The sequence below is a fragment of the Ictidomys tridecemlineatus genome, chromosome 8 (assembly GCF_052094955.1).
Source record: "Ictidomys tridecemlineatus isolate mIctTri1 chromosome 8, mIctTri1.hap1, whole genome shotgun sequence".
NCBI lineage: Eukaryota > Metazoa > Chordata > Mammalia > Rodentia > Sciuridae > Ictidomys > Ictidomys tridecemlineatus.
In genome coordinates, this window is record NC_135484.1 from 125,268,650 (window position 1) to 125,281,367 (window position 12,718).

General features: G+C 41.4%; 1 pseudogene; it reads left to right on the forward strand.

Moving 5' to 3' along the window:
- The first annotated feature begins 2,465 nt into the window (after positions 1 to 2,465).
- Positions 2,466 to 12,718, forward strand: part of LOC106145319 (olfactory receptor 2G3-like) — a 41,337-nt pseudogene continuing 31,084 nt past the window's right edge.

Genomic DNA, 12,718 nt, shown 5'->3' on the forward strand with positions numbered 1-12,718 from the left:
ATATCTATATTTATCTATATCTATCTATCTATCTATCTATCTATCTATCGATCTATCTATCTATCTTTAGTCTGCTGTGGTTGCCATAACAAAGTTCTCCAGATTTTGTGTTTCTAATAACATTAATTTATTAGTTCACAGTTCTGAAGGCTAGAAGTCTAAAATCAAGGTCCTAAAAGATTGCTTTCTCCTGAGGTCTCTCCTCCTTTTTTTCTGTGTCCTCACATGGTCTTACAAATATCTCTGGTGTCTCTTTTTACTAGGATACTATCATTCTGATTTAGGATTTTGTGTTAGGTTTCTATTACAGGAAAAAAAATTCTGAGAAAAATAAATTGAGGAAACATTTACTTTAGTTTATGGTCTAAGTCCATTATTGCTTGGCCCCATTGTTTTGGGACACTGGCAAGCCAGAATATCAAGGCAGGGAATATGTGGTGGAGCAAAGCTGTATATTTCATGATGTTTGGAAACGAGAGAGAAAGGGCCTGGGATCTCAATACACCCTTCCAGGGCACAACCCCAATGACCAATTTCCTAGAACTAGGCCTTATTTCCTATTTTTGTTTCACTTGGGGACTAAGCATTCAGAACATGAGCTTTCAGGGGACATTGAAGATTCAAACAATAACCCCATCCTTATGATCTAATTTAACCTCAATCAACTATTTAAAGATCTTATACTTTCTATGTAAATAATGTGGCATTGTGTTCTAGTCTTATGTTGAAGGTTGAACTTTGAATTATGATACGGTTATTTAGAAGAATACATTTATAAGTAAAGTTTTAAAGGTGAGGCTTGGGTTCACCTTGTGAATTTTAGTAAAATTCAGAAGAGAGAAATTGCAGAAGAAATTGTCAAATGAAAAGAAATTAGAACATAAATATAGAAAATCCTCAATTAACTCAACAGAAGCCAGGAATAGAAACAGGATAGTCCTTGAAACTAGCCAGAGCAATCAGGCAAGAGGAGGGAATTAAAGGAATACAAATAAGAAAAGAAGAGCTCAAATAATCCCTGTTTGCTGATGACATGATCTTATATTTAGAAGACCCAAAATACTCTACCTAAAGATTTTTGGAGCTGATAAACAAATTTAGTAAATTAGCAGGATACAAGGTCAACACAAAAATCAATATCTTTTCCATACTCCAATAATAAATCTGTTGAAAAAGAAATTAGGAAAGTTATTTCATTCACAGTAACCTCAAAAAACAAAATACTTGAGTATTAATGTAATAAAGTATGTGATTGACCCTACAATGAAAATGATATAACACTAAAGAAAGGAATCAAAGAAGACCTTAAAAGATGGAAATACCCCCCATGTTCTTAGATAGGCAGAATTAATATCAAAATGACCTTACTCACAAAAGCATTAAAGACATTGAATGCAATCCCTGTCAGTACCAATAGTATTCTTCACAGAACTAGAAAAAGCAATTCTCAAATTCAGTTGGAAAAATAAGAGACCAAGAATAACTAAAGCAATCCTTAGCAAAAAGAGTAATGCTGGAGACATCACAATACCATACCTCAATTTATACTACAGAGCTATTTTAATGAAAACAGCATGATACTGGAATCAATACAGACATGAAGATCAATAGAATAGAAGATAGGAAGACAAACCCACATGAATACAGTTATCTGACACTAGACAAAGGCTCCAAGAATATATGATGGTGGAAATATCTCATTTTCAACAAATTTTACTGGAAAACTGTAAATACATATGTAGAAAAATGAAACTTGATTTTTATCTCTTGCTCTGTACAAAAGCAATCAAAGACCTAAGAATCAGATCAGATCAAAAACTATGCAACTCTTAGAAGAAAATGTAGTCCCAACATTACAACATATTGGCACAGCCAAGCTTCCTTAAAGAGGCTCCTAAGCACAAGTTAGAAAGCCAAAATTTCTTAAGTGGGAAGGCATCAAATTAAAAGGCTTCCACACAGCAAAGAAAATAATTACGAGCATGAAGAAAGCACACACAGAATGAGGTAAAATTTTTGTCAGCTGCTTCTCAAACATTACTATCCAGAATACATAAAGAACTCAACAAAATTTAACACCAACTTCCCCCACCCCAATCCTCACAACCATCACCCAGTTGCTAAGAGCCTCTGAGGAAAGGGAGGTATCATACATTTCAACACAAATAATGACCCCCTAAATGGCTCTCTTCCTGCCGTTTTTTGTCACTTTTGGTCATACAGGCATGACAAGAGGAGGAGGAGACATGAGAAGAAAGAAAACCTAAAATCTATAAAGGGGCAAGACATCCTCATTCCATCAGGCACCTTTTTGGAGGACTGTCTCTGTTCTCTTTTCTCTCTGTTCTGTTTCTTAAATAAAATTTACTTTTTGCTCTTGCCTTGGTATTTCTTACATGTTTTGTTTTCAATAATTGGGGAATGAGAACCTGATCCTGATTTTCAAGACTGGTTTCACAGTCAGAATGGCAATTAACAAGAAAACAACATTAAGTGTGTATGAGGATGTGGGGAGAAAGGTAAACTCATACATCATTGGTGGAACTGCAAATTAGTGCAAGTTTTTGAGGAATTTCCATACTGTTTCCAAAAAACAGTATGGAAATTCCTCAAAAACTAGGAATAGAACCAGCATATGACCTAACTCTCACACTCTTTTGTGTACAACCCCAAAAATCTAAAATCAGCATACTACAGGGATACAGCATATCAATGTTCATAATAGTACAATTCACAACAGCCAAGTTAAGAAATCAATTAAGTTAAGAAATCAACAGTCGAATGAATAAAGAAAATATAGCCCTTATTTGATTTGCTAAAGGGAGACCAACATTTAGACTCCATCTTACATACCCCATAAGCTCTTGAGGCTTTGGAATTGGTTAATACATCCCTAAACAACATAGAGGTAAAACACTAGACCCTAAGAAGGATGTCTGGGCAATCATATGCCTAACTCCTGGGCTTCCTACTGGAGTCATCTGGCAAGAGCCAGACAATATCATATCATGAGTGCACTCTTCCTCCAGTGCACAAAAAAAGTCCAAAGTCAAGTGGAAGGCATCTCACAGATGATCATCTCATTGAGAAGTTTCCTACTTCAAGTGCTGTGGAAAAAAACAGGCTCATAATTCATCTCACTACCTCAGAAGAGAATAATCTTATGATGCTTAGCCCTAATTTCCAAGTGGCCATGGATACTTTCACTGTGGTCCTTGACTGTCATTTGCCTCCATCAAGAATCCTGCAAACCATTTCCCTGTGTCTCTAAAGCAATCAAAGATAATAGTGAGTCAGCCTATTCCTGGTGCGCCGTTGGTGTTCACGAATCCCAGTTCCACAGGGAAAATTGGCATAACCTAGTTCCACCCTGAGACCAGGGTAAAAAGGACCTTCCAATATAATTACTCTCCTGGGTATCCCCAAGCACTAGAATTATCAGCTATAAACTTGGTCTTGCAATTCCCTGAATCTATTAATGTTGTGATTGATAGCTATTTCTAGATTGGCTTTTGCTTCCATAAAGAATGATACCAATATGGTTACCCTGCTACTAAAATCCATTCAAAACCTCCTAGAAGAAAGTACTAATCCTCTTTACATTCAACATATCTGAGTTCATTCTGGGTTGCCTGGATCTTTGTCACAACTAAATGAGGAGATTGATAACTTGACCCATGAAGCTTATAAGGTCTCCTTGCCTGAGCAGGCAATCAAGCTGCACAGCAAGTTCCATCAATCAACCCATAGCTTACACAAAGTGTTCCCTAAAAAAGCTAATTATTAGGGAGTGTGCTAAATGTGCTCCCTTCTTGCCCATAGGACCTTTACAACCACAAGGTGTCAATCCTAGAGGTATAAAGTTCAATGCCCTATGGCAGATGGATATTACTATGTGCCATCTTTTGGCAATTAAAATATGTGCATATATGCATAAATAACTACTCGGGGCTCCTCCTGGCAATGACAGCCCCAGGAGAAATATCCAAATATGTCTGTTCTCACCTCTTGCGCTGTTTTACAACTATGGGAGTAATATATGAAATAAAAACAGACAATGGCCCCGCATATACCAGTACAACATTTAAGGAGTTCTGTTCCAAGTGGAACATTAAATATACCACTGGTATTCCTTAAAACCTCCAGGGGCAAGGGATAGTGGAAAGAGCCCACAAATAGCTAAAGGCCACCATTATAGAATAAAATGGAGAAGAAAGCGCCTCCTCATGGTCTCCCCATGATATTCTTAATACTATCATCTTTAAATTTTAAATCATCACAAGGGTGATGATTGTACACCTGCCTTCAAGCATTGGGGTCCCTTGATGGGCCATCTCACTTACCCTTAGTGCAATATGAAGACCCCTTAACCAATCAGTGGTCAGAGCCTTCACTGCTCCTTGTGTTGGGTAGGGGTTTTGCTTGTTAATTTCCAGAAAGATATCCACAGCCTATCTGGATTCCAGTCCACCATGTCCGACCCTGGATACCTACCTGCCATTATGGCCTTCTGCACAATCCAGGAGAAAGGAAGCAAAAACGCAAGAGAGCGAGAGGACACCAGAGGAAACTCCATCACAAGACCACATGGGGTGATGTAAAGGGGCTAATACAGCAGGCCAATGATATTGGAGAAAGCCTGGGTCATGGCTCTAATCCTCCCAGACAGGTCTTTTTTTTTTACTCTTATGCACAGCTCTATGCATCAATAGTACCATGGCCCAGGTAAATTGAGCCCTTGTCACTAGACCACACTTTCTGGCTGTTGCTAGTTGGGAAGGGGCTTTACCTAAGCTCTTTTTGAATAATCCCAATCTTATTGATCCTGAGTTATCCATCCAGGAGATAGCTGTACCCTGAAACACGAGCATCTGCCCATTTATTTCTCCATAGTAGATAATGAAACCTATAACCCAGGCAGTCCCCTCTCTTTTGCTCTTGTCAATAAAACTATTGTAGATAACTATAAGAAGTCATATGTTGAGCTATCTCTCACTGACCTTAGAGTTATAGTTAATGCTAATTATAGCCATAGACTCCTCCATGGCAAATACAAGAAACCCTTGCTGCCAACCTGCCCATCACACTTTTTGGAAAGTCCTTCTCAGATAATTATAGCATCCCATGGAACTAATGTATCCCACTGTCATATCTTATCTCCTTGATAAGAGGAATTTCTCTGGGGAAGAACAACATCTATGTGCCTGGGTGAGCATAGCTCCTGGAATGTAACTGATGTACCCAAAATCTGCAGTAACTGCTACATGGAACAAGCTGTTACTAACCTGTGTGCAAGAAATCAGTATGGCATGAAGGATATCACGCCAATATTACAAGCTGCTGGACCATCAAATGGGCAGCAGCCAGCTAGATGAATGGGTCTATATTGAGTCCAGACCCTAACCATGAATTTGCCCTTGTGCCAAATTATACCCATACCCACAATGCACAAGCTTGTGTTATGCCACCCCTTGCCATGTTAATAATAAACAATACTGATGGCATAAACACTACTCATACAGAGATCCCCTGTGCAGTCAATATATCCTGCAGGCTTACAAATTGTAACCCCTGCTATGAAAGCTAAACTTATATTTATGTTCAGAGTACCCCCAGCAATCTAGCTTCCAGTGAACCTGTGCAGAGAGTGGAGGAGACCATGGGACATGCAGATGAAGAATCTTCTGAATGAGATCCTATACCAGACAAGGCATGCAATTAGCGTCATCATTGCTGGAATCATTGCTCTAGTAGCCATCATCACTGCCACAGCCACTGTCGCTGATTTGCTCACTCAGAGTATACAGACTGCTTAGACTGCAAACAATTTGTCTACTGCCATGCCAGCAGCCTTTGCCAATCAAAATAACTTAAATAAACTGTCCTGAGCTGCTGTTTAAGTCATTCAGCAAGAACTAGACCACCACCAGGAACAACTAGATATTCTGTTTATGTTGCACAGGATCACTTGAGACCCTGAATTTCATAGTATTTGTGTCTCCCAATATGCTGTATCTGAAAATTTAACCTTTCATTTTTCCAATTTTTCTCAGTATATTAAGTGTGCTTGGGATGCTTACTATGTTATGATTATGCATAACCTTACTAAGGCAATTTTCAAAATCAATGAGATTGAATGTGTCTATCTTGACAACCTCTTTTTTCTTCCAGGAATGGACTGAACATTGGAAAAACCTGATAGCCAAATTACCTAATCCTTATAATGGTATTACCCTGGCCTTACTGTTTATAATATCTATATTTTTTTCTTATGTTGTAGACATTTATGTAACCATGTAAAGGCCACCAAATGAAAAACAACAATCCTGGCTGAAGTCCTTTCAGCACAGGGAGATGTGGGGAGAAGTGCATGGAGTACTGTATACGTGGCAGTGGCATAGGTTAAGGGCATGTGAGTGGCAAACCACTCCCCTGTGCTAGGTGTGTGAGGGGCAAACTGCTTACCCCTTAGGCACAGCCCTGGTCATGAGGCCGCATGTTGTAGTCCCTGTGCTTGCTCTATGGCTCACTCCTCGATTGGTTGCTGCAGGGACAGTTGGCCAGAAATTGTATTGGTGGCTGCTTGTAATCTGCTTAGCTACTGCCTGAGTATATATACATGGTAACTGTGCAATTAAATCAGACCTGCTTCCTGCAGGGTCTCCAGAGGTCTTGATTTAGCAACTCCACAGCCACACTCTCCTCTACCCTGTTCCATGGACCTCCTCACTGGATGAGAGAGAGCCCTCATAGATGCCAAAGAAAATTAGGCTCATATTTTCCTAATGAGCTATATAATTATCTGAATCTGAACATAACAACCTAGGATTCATAGATTTATTGGTTTTCTAGTTAGGCTGTTTGAGACCTAATCAGAAATTTTTATTAGAAAGGAATATTTTATTATAAAGGAATATTTCTTGTATATATAACTATCATAGTTAATCAATATGCTGCAGTTTTTTTGGGGAACCCCAAAATTGACCAATCAGAAGCATGAATTTTCATAATTATACTTCTTAACTTTGCAAGTTAGTAGTTTGAACTTATACAGTCTTATAATTTATTTTATAAAAGGTCAATGGATTATATTAGTTCTCTCTACTTTGCGTATCTTATAATTAAAACAATTTAAAGTGTGTGGCCTTCAGTTAGATTTTAAAATGAATTAGATGTTTCTAGAGAGCAATATTTATAAAGCAAAACAATGCCTCCAATAGAGAGATCACAGAAGACTTTTCTTAATTTGATTGTTGATTGTACCTTCAGTAATTGATTGCTTCATAGAAAAACAATATTAATGATAGATATATCTAATAGCTCCTATTTCATATTATAATTATTCTTACTGTATCCCAAACTCTAACTATTCTATGTATTTTTCAGTTTATGAATCTATTATATTGTGTAACTATCATGTATCTATGCATATAGAAATCATTTTATTTTCAACTTGCTTTGTTTTTTTTTTTTTGCAGTTTGCTCATTGATGAAATATGTATTTTGAAAGAATGATCAAGGCTTGCTGTTGGAGAAAATGCCCGTTTATTGAGGCAGCTCTGCATATTTATAGAGCTGGAGGTGGTCTGATGGCTGAAACAGTTTAACGATTTAACAGTTTGGGCAGCTGGCATGGGGTGCTTTCTGATTGGTGGGTAAGGATCATGTGAGTCAGCAGGACTGGGGTAAGAGGAAGTAGGTCTTTGGGAAGCCAGGGCGATTCCCAACATTTCCCCCTCTTTGTTATTAAATGAGAGTGGGCATCAACTCATTCTGGCTGCTTACTGCTGAAATGGGGTGGTGTAGGAGAAAGAGAGAAGAGAAGTAAGGAGCCCCCACAGGAGGGCAGAGAAGACGAAGGTTTCTTGCCACCACAGATCCATGATGATGTCAGTCCATTCAGCATAGGTCTGGACTGGAAGTATCATCAGTAGCCAGGAGTTGGTAATTCCTGAGGAGAAGCTGGTTAAAAGCTTGATTAGAAATTTTACCCACCTAAGTCTGAATGAACTTTATGATATGGGGAAGAAACAGGCACAGGGAGTTTTTATAGCCCAAATCTAATGGGGTCTCTGGGTCTGCAAGCTGCCTTGTTGGCACAAGGGGGTTAAGTGTCCAACCTTGAGCGGGGTTGCTTGAAGCAAACAGGTGATATAGAACCAGACAGAGGGTTTGAGAAGCCAGGTCATTCTGCAGCTAACTTTGTTTGGCATGCACCTAACGTGTCCTCCACCTAACACCTTAATTCCACTCTTCATTCCTAGTCCAATCTAGCTCCCTCCCTTCTCAATTAAGGCTGATCTTCAAACTTTCTCCTACCTGGGTGTACCAGCTTGCTTCTCTCTTTTCCTTTCTTGAAGGCAGCCAAGGGAGGATGGTGGCCCATTGTTACATTTCCCTTTGAGAGCAGTCAGATCTCTCCAGGTTTTATGTGAAACACCTCAACTTTAAATACTGATACTTGAAATTCTTATGAAACTGGGAGGGTAAACAAAACACACATGTTTCTCCTTAGGCCCAGAAGGCAGCTGATAAAGTTCTCTCTTATGATCACACTTATTCAGGGGTCACCATTCTCTGGACACCTAAGTGGTTTGTCAGAAGGACAACACACAATGGTCTAACTACCGGCTAGATTCAAGCAAGTGGGAGGGGTCTGGCTGGAGGTGGACCTTAGGGTCACTTGCCTTGAATCTTCAGACATAGGGCAAAGAGAGGACCCAAGAGGGGCCAGAAATGAGGGGGAGCATTGACAAGAGTACTTAATGACAAGTGACAATTGTTGGCTCTTCTGATGATGGTGTAGGAGTGCTGGGCTTAAGCCTGGAAATATGAAACCATAGGGTAAGTTGGTTATTAGGTAGTTTGAGTTTGGCCATTGAGGAAGGAGCCATTCCTGATAGCGCCAGAGTTCAGAGAGTAGATGGAAGAGGAGGGGCAGGGCATAGGTTTCAGAGATGGGTAGGGGTTCTGTAGGCAATCTGTGAGGAACGAGGGGATGGCCATACATGATTTTGAAAGGTGGGAGATTAGAAGGCTTTTTTGGCAAGGCCCTAATGTGCAATAAAGCCAAGGGGAGCACCTTTACCCAGTCCAGGCTTAATTCCATGGTGAACTTGGTGAAGATCTCTTTAAGGGACCAATTGGTCCTTTCCTTTCAACCTTTCTGCAAGCCTGGGGGTGGTAAGAGCAATGGAAATGTCAAGGGAGTGATAACGTATGAGCCAGTCCCTGAGTTATCTGTGAGGAAAATCCTGGGCCATTATCTGATTGGATAGAAGTGGGCATTCCAAAATGGGAGATTATGTTAGTAAGCAATAGATCAACTACCTTAGAGGACCATTTGTTAGAAGTGGGAAAGGCTTCAACCCATCCCGAAAAACTATCTACCAATACAAGAAGATATTTTATGTTTTTTACTCGGGGCATGTTGGTGAAATCAATCTGCCGGTCTGCAGGTAGGGCATGACTGAGGGCCTGATGAGAAGGGAAAGGTTTAGGTTTTAATGGAGTATTGGTATTGGTTTTCCGGAAGATCTTACAGGTGGAAGTGATCTTTTGTAGGAGCGTCTTATCACGTGGGGAAAAGGTGAAAAAGGAGTGAAGGAAAGTAGTAAGACTCTGTGGACTAGAATGCAATAAAGAGTAAAGAAACTGGAAGAGTTGCTGGGGATCTTTTGGCTAATCCCCAGTGGTAACAAAGAGTAATGGGGAGGAGGTAAAGCTTTGTAGGGCAGTTGATCAAGCTGCCTGATCGGCCTTGGAATTCCCCATAGTAGTATGGGAAGAGTCAGTTTGGTGGGCCTTGCAATGGACTATTTCCAGTTGGGAAGAAAGCTTCGAGGCTCATAGTAGGCAAGAAATAAGTATGGAATTAATGAATGCTGTCCCTCTGGTGGTCAATAGCCCCCTTTCTTTCCAAATGGCTGCATGGGAGATCAGGATATGGAATTCATATTTGGAATCTGTATATAGGGAGAGGGTTTTTTTCTCTGCTAGCTCACATGCCCTTGTGGCAGCTATGAGTTCAACTTGTTGGTTGGTGGTACTGGGTGGGAGAGGTTTTGCCTCTATCATGGATGAGAGGGAAATGACAGCATATCCTGCCACTTTAACTCCTTCATGTATAAAGAAGCTACCATCTGAGAACCAGACAAGGTCCAAAGAGGGCAGGGGTCCCTCAGAAATAGTGGTAGGGCAGGGTAAAATTGTCTCTGATACCTCCAGGCATTTGTGGATGGGATCTTGTGAGGGAGAAGATGGGAGGAGGGAGGCAGGGTTTAATGAAGAGCAGGACTGAAAAGAGATAGAGGGATATTCAAGGAGAGACAAGGAGGGATAGAACCCTGGAAGGAGGAAGTGACTGTAGCCCCTTGTAAGTGAGGAAATCCTTTAGATGGTGAGGAGATGAGATGGTTAGCAGGGAGCCAAAGGTAAGCTTGTATGCTTCTTTCTGGAGGTTATGGGCCACTGCTGGGCTCTGAGACATGGGGGCCAGCCTCTGACAGTGGGGTCAAACTGTTTGGATAGGTATGCCACTGGCGCAAGTGTGGAACCATATTCCTGACCCAGATCACCCAGACTTTGTCCCTGTCTTTCATGTACATAGAGGGTGAAGGGTCAGGAGAGGTCAGGGAGATGCAGTGTGGGTGCCCGGAGGAGAGCCTTTTTAAGGATTTTACAGGGCTTCCCTACTGCTGAGGGAAGGGGTTCATCTTGGGGGCCCTTGTCCAGAATATACAGTGGCCTGGTGAGTAGGGAGAAATTAGGAATCCAGGTCCTGAAGTACCCAGCCAAACCCAAGAAGGAGAGTCATCTTTGGTCTTTGGTGTAGGTATAGACAAAATAAGCTTTTTCTGTCTACTGTAATGGTCTTTTTCCCTTGAGAGATGAATAATCCTAGATATGTGACCTCTTTACATGCTATTTGTGCCTTTTGGGGAAAGGCCTGATATCCCTTTAAGGCCAAGAAATTAAGTAGGAGAACTGTGTCATCTATTGAGTGCCCTTTGGACGGGCTACAGAGGAGATCATCAACATATTGCAAGAGAGTGGGTTTGGGGCACTGGGAGTGAACAGATTAGAGGTCAGAGGCCAAGGTTTGTCCAAAGAGATGTGGACTATCTGAAAATTGCTAAGAAAGGACAGTCCAGGTTAGTTGTTGAGAATGTCTGGTGATGGGATCTGTCCAGGTAAAGGCAAAAAGATCTTGTGATTTGGGGGCAAGGGGAATGGAGAAGAAAACATCCTTTAAATCTATGACCGAGAAGTGGGTGGCATTGTGGGGGAGCTGTGACAGCAGGGTGTATGGGTTGGGAACCAAAGTATGCATGGGCCTAATGGAGGTGTTGATGAGTCATAAGTCCTGAACTAAGCTATAGAACCCATTGGGCTTTTCTACCACTAGTATGGGAGTATTGTAATGGGAATGAGCAGGATGGAGGTACCCCTTGTAAGAAGGTCCTGAATAATAGGTTGTAGGCCCAGAAGAGCTTTTGTGGACAGGGGTTATTGAGCCTGATTGGCGAAGGTGTTAGGATCTTTGAGATGAATGTTAACTGGTGAGCAGGAAACTGTGGAGGGGGTGTGGGTATCCCATACAATTGGGTCAACCAGGTTCATAGGGAAGCGGTCCTTTTTCATGTAAGTCTCACAACTGGAGCAGAATGGCCAGTCTTCTGCCAAAAGGGCCAGAAAAGATGATCAGGCCAATTCTAGGGCCTGATTGATGCCAGGACCCTGGATGTTGATTATTGTATTAAATTTAGAGAGAATATCTTGATTGAGCAAAGGAAGTGGACATTGGGGCATAACTAGGAATGTCTGAGAGAATGGAAAGTTGTCTATGGAACAGAGTAATAGGGGAGTCTTTTTTTGATAGATGGTCTTTCCTCCTACCCCGACAATAGGAGAGGTGGACAGCACTGTTTGCCTCCAGAATTCTGTCAGGACTGAGAAGGTAGCACCAGTGTCAAGGGGAAAAATCAACCTTGCACCCATCCACCTGAATCCACACCCTGGGTTTTTGTTTATTAATCATTATGGCCAGGGACAAGGACCCATGGCTCCATCAATCTTCTATTGTTATTCCCAGAAGGCCAGAGGGCTCCCTGGCTATAGGCTTCCTACAGAATCTAGGACAGTCAGAACCCCAATGACCTTGTTGACATTTAGGGCATGGGTTACACAGAGTGTATGGTGCAGGGCATGCCTTGGCCCAATGTCCCTCCTTGCCACACTTGAAGCAGGCACCCAGGGGGGGGTGTTTATATGATGTGTGGTGACCTGAGGAAGCACGTTGCAGCACCTGGGCGAGCATTTCAAATTTATTGTGTTCAGCCCTGTGCTTGTGGTGCTTGATTTCCTCATCCCGGTTGTGAAAAACCTTAAAGGCTACCACTAAGATCTCAGTCTGGGGGGCATGGTGGGTGGCAGGGCCTTGTTTGAGCTTTTTTAGTTTGGCCCGGGTGTCGGGGTAGCTCTGAAAGAGGAAATATGTCATAAGAATACGACGACCATCTGGGGTTTCGGGATCTATGTTACTGCTGAAGGGCTTTTGTAAGCTGATCCAGAAATTCTGATGCGGTCTCTTGTAATTTTTGGAAATTGATGGCCTTATGTGCAGATTTTTTGAGCCCAGCAATAATACATGTGGAGAATTGGTCCCTACTCTGTATGCCAGCTTGTGTATTATAATCCCAGTCAGGAGTTTGATCTT